Source organism: Eretmochelys imbricata, chromosome 10, assembly GCF_965152235.1.
Source record: "Eretmochelys imbricata isolate rEreImb1 chromosome 10, rEreImb1.hap1, whole genome shotgun sequence".
Taxonomy (NCBI): Eukaryota; Metazoa; Chordata; order Testudines; family Cheloniidae; genus Eretmochelys; species Eretmochelys imbricata.
In genome coordinates, this window is record NC_135581.1 from 11,000,477 (window position 1) to 11,015,178 (window position 14,702).

The window sequence follows — 14,702 nt, forward strand, 5'->3', positions numbered from 1 at the left end:
GGTGGAGCCTTTGCAGTTACGGAGGTGAAGGCTGGATTTCTTCCAGAGTGCTTTTTCATCCAAGGATCTCAATATGTTTTCCGGATGATAGGCCTGATGCTGTGAATGTGTACTCTTGGATGTAGTGGTTACTGCCATGAGTGGTTTCCTGGATGTCAATGCAGACACTACTCATGGCAGAAAAGACTATGCAGGTTAGTGAGTGTTTGTTTGCAGGAGGGGCCTATGTGCCCAGCCTTGCAGCCTAATGGCACTGACTTTGGTAAGAGTTATGACAACCCAAAGATTGCAAGATTGGGACCATTCATTCTCACAGAAGGTCTGTGATATACATAAGTGTTTACTGTAATTTTACAGATGGATAAACTGAGGCCCAGAGGAGTGACTTGAGATCACATAGCAAGCTAATTGCAGATTTGGAACTAGAACCTAGCATAGGCACCGAGTTCCCCTCTTTTCCCTGGGTGTTCAACCCCCACCTCTGCCCCCAGCCCTGCCCCCACTCCACCCCTTCCATGAGGCCCCCCCGCCCCGACTCTTCCTATCCCTTCCCTGCCCCCATTCCAAACCATTCCCCATAGTCCCCGCCCCAACTCTGCCCCCTCCCTGCCCCTATTCCAACTCCTTCCCCAAATCCTCCACCCCTGAGCACGACATGTTCCCTCTCCCCCACCTCCAGCCCCCCGGAGTATGCTAACACCACCAAACAGCTGTTGGCGACGGCCGGGCAGGAAATGCGGGGAGATAGGCGGGAACGCGGCACGCTCAGGGCGCGGCACACTCAGGGCATGCCAGCCCCAGAGCACCCACGGAATCGGCACATACGGAACCCGGGAGTCAGGACTCCCTCTCCCCTGCTCTTGTTCCCGGACCACTCCCATCCCTAGTGTCTGAAGGGATTTATCCTGTTTGAGTGGCATGAAGGAATAGCTCATCTCAGAGGAACTTCAGCAAGGCTTAAAAAAAATGCTATCAGTGGAAAATATGTGTAAGCAGAGTCAGGATGAGCTCCACCCTGACATCTGGTGGTGAGGTATGGCAAGTTGTGGAAAAGAACTTCAGGGGCTGATCTCATTTGCACAGACACACTCACCCCGCCTGGCATGAGCCCGTAGCTGCCCAAATGGTCACTTTGGCTGCTGTGGGATCCCCAGTTTCTCTGTTATTGGGGCAGGAAGAATAAATTATAATTATCCTGATTATGTGAATCAAGGACAGTGGCACTGTATTTGGCCTTTTGTTATGATGGAGGGACTCGCCATCAACTAAGTAGCACTCGCTAGGCAAGGGACATAGGTTCCAAAACTCAGTAAATTGAGAGAGGCTGGGGACAGGTATTAATATCTGGTGGTATGGGGCTGCTGATGAGGGCCTTACATGCTAATTGCTCTTCCTCCTCTTTTCACTGTGGAATATCAGAGCTAATTTTGATTCCCCTAGGAGTCTAGTTACAGGCTGCTGAGCTGAATTCACTTTGGGCTAATGGTGCACCAGCACTGAGGTTCCCCTACTACAGGCTGAAATCACAAAAGAGCTAAACTTACTAAGAGCTGAAATCACTGAGTGTTGTGTTAGTAGTGGGGGACCCTGAAGATATATTGCGGAGCAGTTTGCGGGACAGCTGGCAGAGCAGAGCGGCTCGTGGGACGGCTGGAGCGGCTCGTGGGACGGCTGGCAGACCAGAGTGGCTGGTGGAGCGGAACAGTTTGTAGGATGGCTGGAGCAGCTCATGGGGCGTGGCTGTCAGAGAGGAGCGATTCATGGGACAGCTGGTGGAGCAGAGCGGAGCCCCATGAAGAGGTGGGGCAATCGGCTTTGGACCACATAAGGTGCCCCTTAAATCTCCCCCTCCCCCCATCTCCACCCTGGTTGGGAGGTAAAACTCTGCAGATAAACTTTTGAGCTCTGGTGCTGTGCTGCACTGACCAGGGACAGAGACTTTTGGGTTGTTGACTTTTGGGACTTTGGATTGCTGGACTCAAGAACCAAAGGGAAAGGACACGCCCCAGATTGCTTGGGGTGGGTTTTTTGCTCATGGGTTGTATTATGAATCCTGTTGGTGGTGTTTCCCCAACATAATGCCACATTGTTTCTCTCTGTTATTAAAAGGCTCTTGCTACACTCTGACCCTGCTTGCGAGAGGGGAAGTATCGCCTCTTAGAGGCACCCAGCTACTGAACCTGGCCCTTGTTGCTGCCAACTCTGACGGGCAGAAGGATTACATATGTGCAGTAAAAACTACTGACCCTTACTAAATGAGCCTGAGAAATCTCACAAAGGGTAGATGAGAATTCTTGTAGGATAATTCATATTTAGACAGTGTGAATTACTTAAATGAATTAATTCAATATACAGCATTAAAAAAACATGCAGCAGCTTTGGAACCTTTGACAGAATAAGACAAGAAGCTTGAGAGCAAACTAGCACTTTGCATTTCTCACATGGACTTCAGACTCTTTCCAATTTGCTTGGGCGTTTTGCCAGCAAAAGAAGCCCAGTGAGCTGTTCCTGTGAAAGGTGTAACTTCTGGTAGGGGGTGAGCCACAATGAGGTGCTGGTATGCTATAAAATGAATGGGGTTTGAAGGGTCCGAAATGACTCCAGGACCACATCTGGTCATGCATGCTTAGTCATTTATATATGGTACATTTACCTTATGTAGTAGTACATTTGTACTGTGTCTGTTCATGTTTAAAAAGGATTGTGGGCTGAATGTTTAACCTCACTGACACCGGGGCGACTTTATTGCTTTCAGTAGGGTTACACAGGTACTGGTAATGAGAGAACTTGCCCTTGGGTTTGCATAAGCATCCAAACAGAATCTGCTTTGTAGAAATATGAAACAAAGCAGAAAAAGCAGGGTTTTTTCCTGTCAACATGACTTCATATCACTGGTAACATCACAGAAACACTATGCATATTTATCCTTTCCTAGGCTTGGGCACAGCTGTCTTGCAAAATATATCAGTGAAACAGACAATGACACAACAACAAACCTGTGAAACAAAACTTTAAAAAGAAGCAACATTAATTATATTCCTCACAAACGAACACACTGAAAGTCAGGCAGAAGCCTGGATAGTCAGGATTAAGAATTCTCACTCCCACGAGGTGTAGATATTGCTGTGGTTGTCTTTAATATTATGTGTGATTATTAGAATGTGATTCTACACGATATTATGTGCCTTTATGTACTGCAATACCCAGAAGCACAATAGTCTCAGATAAAAGAAGATAAGATCCTCAAGAGGCTTCCAGAATGGGGCAAAAGAAAATAGAACATTTATCCAAGAAGCAATTAACTTGGTTAGTAATTTTGGGTATCCGATATTTATTTTTGAAGATATGTTTCTGAATAAAAGCTTTTTTTCCTCATAACTCATCTACTTCTCCTAGCTGAGCCTGTAGTGAAAACATAATCCTGTGTAGCAGAACCTCACTAATGATTGGGAGACCCATTGTGGATTACTGAATTTTGTGAATTAGCAAGTGCTGTAAGTGAACACAATAAAAAATAAATCAGGGATGCTGCGTTGCAAAATGAGCTTTATTCATTTATTTCTGACAAGTCTGGCTTAGTTTTAATTATTTATAATACTTCACAGCACACTAGTAAATGTGCTGCAGCATATTTTGTAAGCGTAACAAAGTCACTGTAATAAGAGACCATGCTAAAGCTCTCATCTGTCACATCTTTCCTGAAGTGGGAAATGTCCAAGGTAACAATAAATAGTTTTTTGGAGTAGCTAAGTGAGAGTTTGTGAGATTCTACTGGCTTGATGTGCTTGTGGCCATGGGAATCATAGAATTGTAGGACTGGAAGGGACCTTGAGAGGTCATCTAGTCCAGTCCCCTGCATTTATGGCAGAGCTAAGTATTATCTAGACCATCCTTGACGGGTGCTTGTCTAACCTGCTCTTAAAAATCTCCGGTGATGGAGAAGGATTGCAGTGTCAAATTCAGCAATCTGGGCACTTTGTTTCCCTCCATTGTGCAGTCTGGTGGGGAAGATGACCATGCAGAATTTTCCTTCCCACAATTTAGCTGCCACCAGCCCCACCCATCCACATCAATGTGTCATAGGAAGCACCTGAGAAAAGGGATTGACCTGGAGAAGGCAGAAGGAGTCAGGGTCACATGGGTGCGGCTAGTAGAGGAGAAACCAATACCACCAAGGCACCATTCTAAGGCAGCTTTGCTGCCTGCCACTAGTAGGAGAGAGAGAACAGAGACAGTTGTACATGGCACGTGGGTGGCCCAAGGGCTTTGAACCTACATAACTCAGATTCTCAGGCTCTGTGTGTTCAACAGGTGACTCCCCAGTCAGTCCTGGACCACCAACTCCGCCTCACAGAGAGGAGCATATGTCAAGCTTTTGAGGTTAAGGATACCTTTAAAATATCCAAGGTAGGTCCTCCCCTTCCATGTGGTTTTAAATGGGAACTGAAAGTAGAGGTAAGTAGAGCCCTGCCTGGATACAAAATTTGTGCTGCATTCGGTCTGCACAAATGATCCGCAGATGTGGATATAAAGTGGATATCTCTGGATTTTCAGGGCTCTACAGGTAAGAGGGTGAGACACCTTGTAGGGCGAAAGCCTTTGTTTAAACTCAACTATATATATTTTTAAGTGGAAGAGTCAATAATTTAGTTTAAAACAAATCTGAAAAATTAACAGAGAGAGTGAAACATATCTTGGAGTTCTCTCTAGCCTGAAAGCCTTCCTTCTGACTCTGAGTTTCCTAATTTTTATGAGTTTAAATCAGACCTTTCAAACTTCCAGTCTCGCGTTTCTGTTTTGTTTTGTTGTGTTTTTTGTGCTGTTAAGGTATTTGAAATCATTCACTTCCTGAATAAAAAGCTAATGTCCGAAATGATCTGCACTACAGCCACAAGGAAATAATGTAAGATACCTGGTAGTTTGTTTGTTTAACAGAACTTTGTGGCAACGCAACAGAGGGAGCCAACATTACAAACTCAGCATGAAAGAGCTTTGTTTTTTACCTATTTTTCACATGCAAAAAAATCTCCCCTTTCCTCTACATCAGTTGCATGGGTAATAAACATTTGTGTGTGTATGTGTAGCAGGTACCCTCTGTTGGCTGGAATGTCAGACCTGCACAAACGCATGCTGTAGGTTCTTTCTCCTTCATTCTGTCCTGAGCACACATGCCAAGCCTGCGAAAAAAATGCAGAAATTGGGCTTGGTTTTGGTTTAATTGGCTTGTGAGTTGCTTGTTGGCTAGTTTTTGGCTTGTAGCTTGTTGCTTCCTTTTTTTGATTGGCTCCCGGCAAGCAGGGGCTGGGGGCAAGCAGGAGCTAGGGGCAACCAGGGACAAGTGGGGGAGAGAGTCGAGGTGCACAGTAGGCCTACCACAGTCCCAGACTGCACACCGGGGGGATCTAGTCACATAGACCAGTGGTTCTCAAAGTTTTTTTTCGCAGACCACTTGAAAATTGCTGAGGATCTCGGCGGACCACTTAATGATCTTTCCAGATGTTGTTTGTACCGTTAGCTAACTATTGTAAAGCACTTTTGATTAAACGTCTCTATAAAAAAAGCCTTAACAATAATTAATGTTTTTTTGTTCTACAAATTAAAGCACACAACGCATATTTTAATATCAGTAGTCTTACCTTTCTAATGTGATGGATGTGTCCTCTCTACCCTGCCGCAGCAGCCCCCGAGTTGGTGCTGGGAAGGAGGTGGGGGTCTCTCTCCCGCCACGGAGCTGGGGCTGGGAAGGAGGGCCGTCTCTCCCCGGCAGCCTCAGCCCTGGAGCTGGGGAAAGTTGCCTCTTTCTCTGGCCACCGCAGCCCTGCACATCCCAAATTCCCCCCACCCCTTCTTCTCACCCCACTGCCCCCTCCCATCTACCTCTTATTCCCCCCCAAGGCCACCACCTCACCTTACATGTGCGTCTTCTCCAGGGTCCAGGCACCTAATTAGTGGAGCCACACCTGTGAGGCTCCACTAATTAGGTGGGTGGCCCTTCATTCTCTTGTGTGCGGCCACCCAGGTGCACACCTTAGAGGGAACTATCCACGGACCACCTGAATGGAGCTCGCGGACCACAGTTTGAGAACCTCTGATGTAGAGTGTTGGGGTTCTTAAGGATTGGCTTGTTTTGGCCTTGTTTTGAAATGGGATTAGCTTGATTTTTGGCTTATTGTGCTTATTTACCGCGTGAAAGTTGGCAACTGTGGTCCTGAGCTGGCCTTGGGTTGTTTCACACTGGTGAAGTCTGATGCTGGAAATGACCCACAGCAGAAAGAGTGCTTATTTGAGGCCAGATTCTGATCTCAGATACGCCAATGTGAATATGGAGCAACTACAATGAAGCCAATGAAATAACTCTGGATTTACACTTGTGTAAATAAGTTGAGAATTTGGCTCTTGTTCCTTATGCTCCTGTTTTGAGACATGACACTGCATTCCCTTTTTCCAGCAGAGAGATCTGCCTCCCAGTACTGCTTTTAATCCTTCACTATAGCAAGAATGTTAACCTCTCTTCAGGTGTCCTCAGGGAGGAACAAGTGTTAATCAGTCTGGCTTATGGGTATTCTTGAATCTTAACAATCTTAAAAAGACTTTTGTTTTTTTTAAAGCCTTTCATGTCTATCTGCCACCTTCATGGAGTAACATGACATTAAAAATCCAAACCAAGGTGCCCATCCTGCAAAGACTTGTGCACAGCCTTAACTCCGCCTACTCTGAGCAGCTCACTGACTTTACTGGGATTGTTCACAGTGTGAAAAATTAAACATTTACCTAAGTCTTTGCAGGATCAAGGCCTAAAATGTTAATTGTGTTTTTGTATTTTCCTAACTATAATTGTATCTTTCCCCAGGTGAATGTCTAGGACAGTTGTTCCATCTCAATTAGAGAGAGCTGCAGAGCAAGAGATTTAGCTTCTGCTTAAATCATATGGTCTCTGTGAATGCAGCTCTGGTAAAGTTAATTTGCACAGAGCATCTGCCAACACTTCTCCTTCCTGTTTTTCTTCTCTCTTTATTTGCACCATGACAGAATTAATTAGTCTTCACTCACGACCTATCCAGTAGTATGGCCCAGGCATTGCCCCCTTTCCTCTCCCCTGGGAGCACTAGAGAATCAATGGAGGAAAAGAGAGGTGCCATTATCCCCAAAGGTGTCTCTTCCATCAAATGATCTGCAGTGGGTCAATCTAAGATCTGTCTGCAATCAAAAAGAATTATTTGACTGTTCCAGTGCCCCAACTTTGCCTTTGGGGTTATGCCAGAAATAATCAGTATCTCCTCCCCACCCCCAGCATATGGAGACATTCTGAGTCGCCAAAAATGTGTCTATTCTGGACTCCAAAAATAAAGTTGGTCTGCTCTCCGCTACACCCCTGGTTCCTCTTCCTTCCTCCCCCCGTCTCGTTTCAAGGGCATTGAGTTCCTCAAATGTCCTCTGTGGTGATCACGGTTTCCTATTAGACCTGTCAGAGCAGACATCGTCCTCCTGCTTCTCTAGTGTAAAATTGAGATTTATATAAACAAATGTAGCCACCCCCCAGCTCACTGATTCATCTAGCTGACATAAACTCAAATGTTATAGATAAGCCTGTGGTAATTTTCATAGGATACCATGTAATGGGTCGATAAACCACACAGTTATTGCATTCTCAGATGTCGTCCACTTTCTCCAGGGCAGAGACAGCCAATATGGGGCGAGCTGCAATGGTCTCAGGCAACTATAAAAATAAAATGAAAAGTGACACTTTTCAACTCAGCAAAAAAGAAAGGTGAAATCCACTTCTCCACCCCTTTGAACACTTGTGTTTTAGCTTCCAGCAAGGGCTGTCACTTTGGACTAGACTCTGCAAAGAGAGAACTGCAGCCGAAAGCACTGTGAACATCTTCCAAGTCTTTCTTCTCACTCTCTTTCCTTGTTAATTCATCGCTACTAATCCTTTTCTTACTTGCTATAGTCCTAGGGTTTTTTTCTGAGTTTGATGGGGTGTCAGCCATGGTTTCCCCTGCTGAAGGAAAGTCAGGGCACAACTATATGGCAAATAGGTATCAAGCTGTACCTTGTCTGATAGGGGCACTGCAGGGAGGTCTCAGTGCTATGTATTCCTGTTCTTCATTTCTCTCTGCACAAAGTGTCATGTCCCCATTTTCCTACACGTGTAGGTCAGTATCAATGAGGCTCTTTCTCTGAGACAAAATGGCAACCATTGTCCTCTCTGTTTTCTTGCTCAGTCATCCGAGTGTATGAGAGAGAAATTCATTTAATTCTTTCCTTCCTGAGGTAGAATCTATTATCTTCAGGATAAGCCCTGCACAGGGGTCTTGGCTTTCTCAAATCAGTGTCTCAGGCCTGTTCCTAGACTAGGGTAGCTTTTAGGATCAGAAAAATAGCCTATTGTGAGACCACTGCCTCATCCTTTGTTTTTGCTTCCCTGTCCACATAGTTATACTTTTTTTTGCCAGCTGATCCCCATTTCCAGCTGTTCAGTGCACGTGTGTGCATCCGTGTGTGCACTCCATTAATATGCCAGGCCCAGAACGTTTTAGTTGATCCCAGATATGTAGCCACTAAAGAAATCCCAGGGGTTCCATCTCAGTCCCTCTTTCTGTTTGTAATTAGTGCAGTGTAGATTAGGTTGTTAATCCAGAGATCTTTCATACGGATTTTTTCTGGGGACCTACCCCCAGATGATATCTTCTGATTATTTGGCTTAACACGTCCAAAACTGAAATCCTTCTGAATGGCAATAAATGTGCTCCCAGCAAAACTACCTTACTGCTATATTTGCCCCCAGTGCCAGAAACCTAACATGGGAGTTTGGTTTGACTCTGACATATCGTTTGCTTCTCACATCTCCCAGTTCTACAATGCTAACTACTCAGCTCCAGATCCCCCACCCGTGTATCTAATCCTAGGCTGATCACTCCTCTGTCAACACTTTTTTTCGTGACTTCATCTCTTTCTGTGTATGACTGTAATTATCTCTTAATGACACATGTTGAGGACTCAATTAGGGTTGTCATGTTCTTATACAATAGCAGCTTGGAATTTGGGCATGTTCTCTGTGAAGATCAGTTGTCTAGTGGTCAGAGGAGGGGCTGGAAATCAGGACTCACCTAGAGCACACTAGTCCTAGAATGCTCAGGGCACTTGGCTGTGATCTAACACAATCTAGCTGCCCCTTTCCACCGTGTGCCCCTGTATTGGCACCCAGATCACAGTTTTCTCCCATGCAGCCTTTTGCAAATTTTGTTCTTATCAGTGACCCCACTTTACCCAGCTATGACAGGAGGGGAATAATTGTTACCTACCTGCCCCACAGGGTGAAGTTTATTTAGAGTCAAAGTGCTTTGAGAGCCTCAAATGAAAGGCTTAATGGAGGTGCAGAGTACTGTTACTTACAGTTGTTGCTCGTCTCCTGTTCAGAAATATTAACTCCTTGTCCATTTCAAGCAATTGGTAGAAAGTCTTCCTCTTAGTCTCCATGGTTCTCTAGGGATTGAGCTTCAGTCTCTCATGCCTCACTATCTCCTCCTGTTCGCCAGCCTGACCCATAGACATTTTATGTACAAGATTTCTTCCTATGCCCCATCTCTGTCTCTCCACAGTGGGCAGCAGTTCCTTCTCTCAGTGTCCCTCATCACCTCGAATGTCCTTGTTTGGTACTGACTTTCTGACTCCCTTCAAATTCCATCTCCAGTGCACTCTCTTCTGCCTGGCCCCGGCTCCTATTCCTCGCTAATAAAACCATCGAAAAGAGGCTCCAAAAGCAGTCTGGCTGTTTCCCCTTGTTCAGCTATTTTCCATGAAACTAAGGCCTGGTCTACACCAATAAGTTAAATTGATCCAGCGATGTCACTCAGGGGTGTGAAAAATCGACACCCCTGAGCAACGTAGTTAGGACAACCTAACCCTCAGTGTAGACAGCGCTATGTCAATGGAAGAATTCTTCTGCTGACCTAGCTACCATGTCTCAGGGAAGTGGATTAACTACAGCGACGGGAGAATCCCTCCCATCGCTGTCATGAGTGGCTACACTGAAGTGCTGCAGCTACAGCAGTGCTGTAGTGGTTTAAGAGTAGGCATAGCTTTATCCTTTGTACCCTTGTTCATTACTGCCGTGGTGTCTGCAGATGCTGCCTGTATACTATATTGTGACCTGCATACTTTACAGTCTCTACCTACACATACAAGTGATGCATTTTGTTAAATGTCTGTATGAAGGATGCAAAAATAAATTGGATTGAATTGTACCCCAGTGAGAATGACTCCACCCTCCTTGCCTCTCTTTATTTGTCTGCAGCATGAAAATAAAAATAAAACCTGTAGTCCTTCTCTTTATTACTGGCTACTTGCTGTTTCTGGATTATTTTTCTTTGTACAGAATAGTTTATGCATGCATGCTTACTGTGACAGTAGGATCTTATTTACCTAAGTTAATTTTGCTTGTATTGCAGTACACTTGAATATAAGTATGAATCTTGTTTGTTTTAGTATGCAGAGCTCCTTTGGTGAGTAGCAATTTGAACTAAATTACAAGTGTTCAAGAAATTCAGTCACATATTACAGAGCTGTTCAGAAACATCTTGCCGGACAAAACCAGATTCAAATAAAGCCATAAACTAAACCACTGTTTGTTTTAGGGGTCCAGTGAGAGGGCATCTGCTGGGGTCTTTGCAGGATTTGGGTGGTAGTTTGTTTTTGTTTCCAAAGCTGGGCACAATTTTGCCATCTGTCTCACTCGTGTCTCTGGCAGTCAGGACTGTAGTTGGCATCAATGTAATGGTTCCCAGCTCATTAAAAATGCAGACCTTTTTTTTCCTTTTAAATAAATCCTTCCCACTCTCCATGTCTTCACAGTCCCTAAACTGTCACAGAATGAGAGTACTTTATGGTTTGTCTAACAGGGTGTTCCAGCTCTGTGCTCTCATGAAAGAGAGCTGAGCACTTGTTCCTGGGCTCCGTGGGCTCTCAGGCCTTATAGCATATTGTTGCCCTAATACAACTGGAAAATATAGTCCCCTCCAAGCCCATGGCCACTTGCAAAATACACAGTTAAATTAAGCTGCCCCAGGCAACCACCTGTTCATTTCTCTTAATTAACTTTCTTCCGAATGAATTTCCATATTCAGCATATGTATTTAATTTATAAAATGCACCCATTTCTCAACACAGTTTTAATGAAAGCCAAAAGTGAAAGAAATATAACTCCCCCATACAACTGCTCCCAAGTAAAAGCTTGTGCCAAGGGACACCCATTGCCTTGTGTCTAAAGGTCAACATGCTCTGGGAAGCAGAGAAGCAAATTCCAGAGAACAGAACTTATTGTTGAGAACATCACACCAGTACCATTTGCTAATTCAGTCTTGGGACAGATAGCTGTGCTTGCCTTGGATGACCTCAACTCTGAGGCCAATATATGAGTAGAGGGATGGTCTCTCGAGTTGCCAGGATACAAACCATACAGGTTTTTCCTCAAACATCTTGAATTTCAGTTGAAAGAGAAGAGGAAGCCAGTGCAGCTGGCAAGGACTATCCTCTCTGAGGGTATTACCACCAAATAGGTGGCCAACCACATGCTAAATTTTAGTTTCAGAGTGTCCTTCAAGTGTAGTGCTAAACAGGATGCAACAGAGCTGTAACCACTAAAATAAAATACTGAGAAAAAGCTATTTCATCTTGGACAAAGGTGAAATCATTTCCCAAGATGCACTGTATTGTACTCATTAGGAGCTTGATCTTGAAGGCTGCTGAGCAGCTTCTGAGAGCTACATGACCTATAAAATTATGGATGCATAATGGTTGTCTTTCTGAAATAATTATATTGGGCAATTGTATGTTTTCTCCCGAACATTTGAGGTTCACTAAAGGTTACCCCAAATTTAGGCACAAATTCTGTTTTGAAATTAAGCTTGTAGGTGAAGGGACAGTGTCCACCTCCTTGATCCCAAATCTGCAATGTACAATGTGCAGGCAGAACGCTGTGCCGGCAGGGAGCCACAAGGGGCACAGCAGTCTCCCTGTACATTATAAATTGCTGAACTGGGGACTTAATTTGTGCAGTGCCTCGCCAGCTCTGATAAGGGCCTCTGGGAAGTACTGTAATAAATCATCATCATAATGGGAACTTGGAGTTATATAGTGAACACAAAAAACACCTGTGCTCAGTCTTTGTATACATTTAGATTTCAGTTACATATTGTGGTACAGATTCCAACCTGTTCCACAGTGTAAATCTGAAATAACTCCATAGATTATGATGATGAGGCCCGTTTTTTAATCTCTAAATATCAAAACACTTCACAAAAGAGCAGTATCATCACCTCCATTTTACGGATGGAGAAACTGAGGGTCAGGGAAGGGAAGTTAGTTGCCGAAGGTCACCCAACAAACCAGTGGCAGGTCTCCTGAGTCCCCATCCACTGCTTTAGCCACTTGGCCATACCTAGTGACGATGGATTTACAGTATATAATGGAGATCAGAATCTGGCCCACAATGTGTAGTGTGTGTAAAAAGCATTGGAACCAGGCTGGATGGAAATGCTATATATACACACACAAAATTATTTAATATCATAGACATATCATGCATCGAGGGAGCCTAGCTTCTACCTATCAGTACCATTGTTTCAAAGAGGACTATGAAAAATGTAAAACATAAGAACACAACATAAGTAGAACTAGGTATTACGGGTTAATAAATAGCAGCCATATAATTTTACAGCCATGTTTAATCGCATGTAAGTATAATAGTGAGTGAAATATGAGTGCTATTTATAAGCAATTTGAGAGTTCCTCCAGACTTACAGTTAGTTTCATTCCCTTGGGGGGCACACAGTTAAAAAGTGAACATCAGAGCCTGAAAAGAACAAATAGAACCAAATACGATAAAATCTTTCACAAGCAACAAGTCATAGAACAATCAAACATACTGCATCTAAACTGTCTAAACTGACTTCTGAATACCCTGTAACTTGTTACCTGAATCTTGTCCTATTTTAATGAGCCCATAAAGAGAAATAACAGTTATAACAATATGTTCATATCATAGTCCAAAAGTCTGAAAACTGGTTCTCTGGACCCTGATAACCTCTCCTCAACTGCCGTCAAGTTACTAACCTATCCCGATTTTTTTCTGCAGACTCCAGGTCCTAAACTAAGAGTATCTTCCCTTCACATTTGCCCTGCGGTCTAGCGGCTTCCAATCCCTCTTCCTGCAATGGTTTCTTTACAAGTGAGGAATAGGGTGAATAAGTGGAAGATAATAGATTCTGCTTGATTTGAGCACATGTAACATCTTTCCTTTGTTTTGCCATTTAAATTCTATTTATGGGCAGGTTACTCCATTACAGGGTTTCTTTCACTTTCTACTGAAGCTAGATTGGTCCATAAAGTTAATTCCTATATTCATATCCCGTGTCCAGAATTTTCAAAGCCAGGCTTTTCCATTTAGTTTTTTATTATTGTCTTTGCTCTTGCCTCCCAACTGTCCATGCATCATCCGTGTATATTGGATCATTTTTACTTCAGTGCCTTGATGTTTTGTCAGAATAGGTTTATTAATACAAAACACGTACCAGCTTCTCCTTCTTTGGTTTTTTACTTTCTCCAAACTACTAATGTATTTCCTTAGTTGTAGGACTGTAGTGAGGCCGAGTGGTTTCATAGGCACCAACTTTCCCTGGTGCCAGTGGGTGCTCACAGCCCCGCCCCACCTCCACCCCTGCCCTGCCCCCATTCCAACCCCTTCCCCAAAGTCCCTGCCCCAACTCCACCCCCTCCTTGCCCCTATTGGACCCCTTCCCCAGATCACCACCCCGGCCCCGCCTCCCCTCCTCAGCCCTCCCTCCCAGCACTTGCTGCGTGAAACAGCTGTTTCATGGTGCAAGTGCTGGGAGCTATGGGGAGAAGCCGGGACACGATGCGCTCAGGGGAGGAGACAGAGGCGAGCTGGGGTGGGGGGGCAGCGCGGGGAGCTGCCGGTGGGTGCAGAGCACCCACCAATTTTTCCCCGTGGGTGCTCCAGCCCCGGAGCAGCGACAGAGTCGGCGCCTATGAGTGGTTTCCTTCTGAGCCTGACAGGGAACTGCCACTACAGACCCCCTGGTGGGTGGAGCAAAGCCAGAGCCAGAAGCAGAGCGGCAGGACAGGCAGTTTCAGAGGCGGGCCCTTCAATTCAGTTGAGTGGGAGCCAGGAAAGTAGGCCTACATCTCTAGCCCAGTTCAGGACTGTGGCCCTGCTGCTGAGCCCTGTAGCACCCTGTCCCCAGAGGACTGAATGCAGAGAGGAGCTGCTGGGACTCCTTTACCCAGAGGAGTCTGAGGACTTGCAGACTACGGAGCCACGCCAACGGAGGGCAGTAGGAAGTAGCCCAGGGGAACCAGACGTTAGTCCAGTTGTGCTGCCCGGAACTGAGTCAGCGTGTTTTGGTGGGATCCCTGCTGACCCACTAGTGGGACCACCTGCCTCTGTTACAGGCCTGGGCTGGGACCTCATGGAGTAGGGTGGGCCAGGGTCTGCCTGCTGCCAACCCCACCCTTGGGATGGTGGCTTACTCACCCTAGATCAGAAGGCCTGTATCTTGTTGGTAGCATGCCCCAGCCAGAGGGCTGAAGCTAAAGGCTGCTTGTTGTTCTGCCCCAGCCTGAGGGTCAGAGCTCCAGATTATGTTTGCTATCTGGCCTAGCCAGGAGGCTGGGCTAAA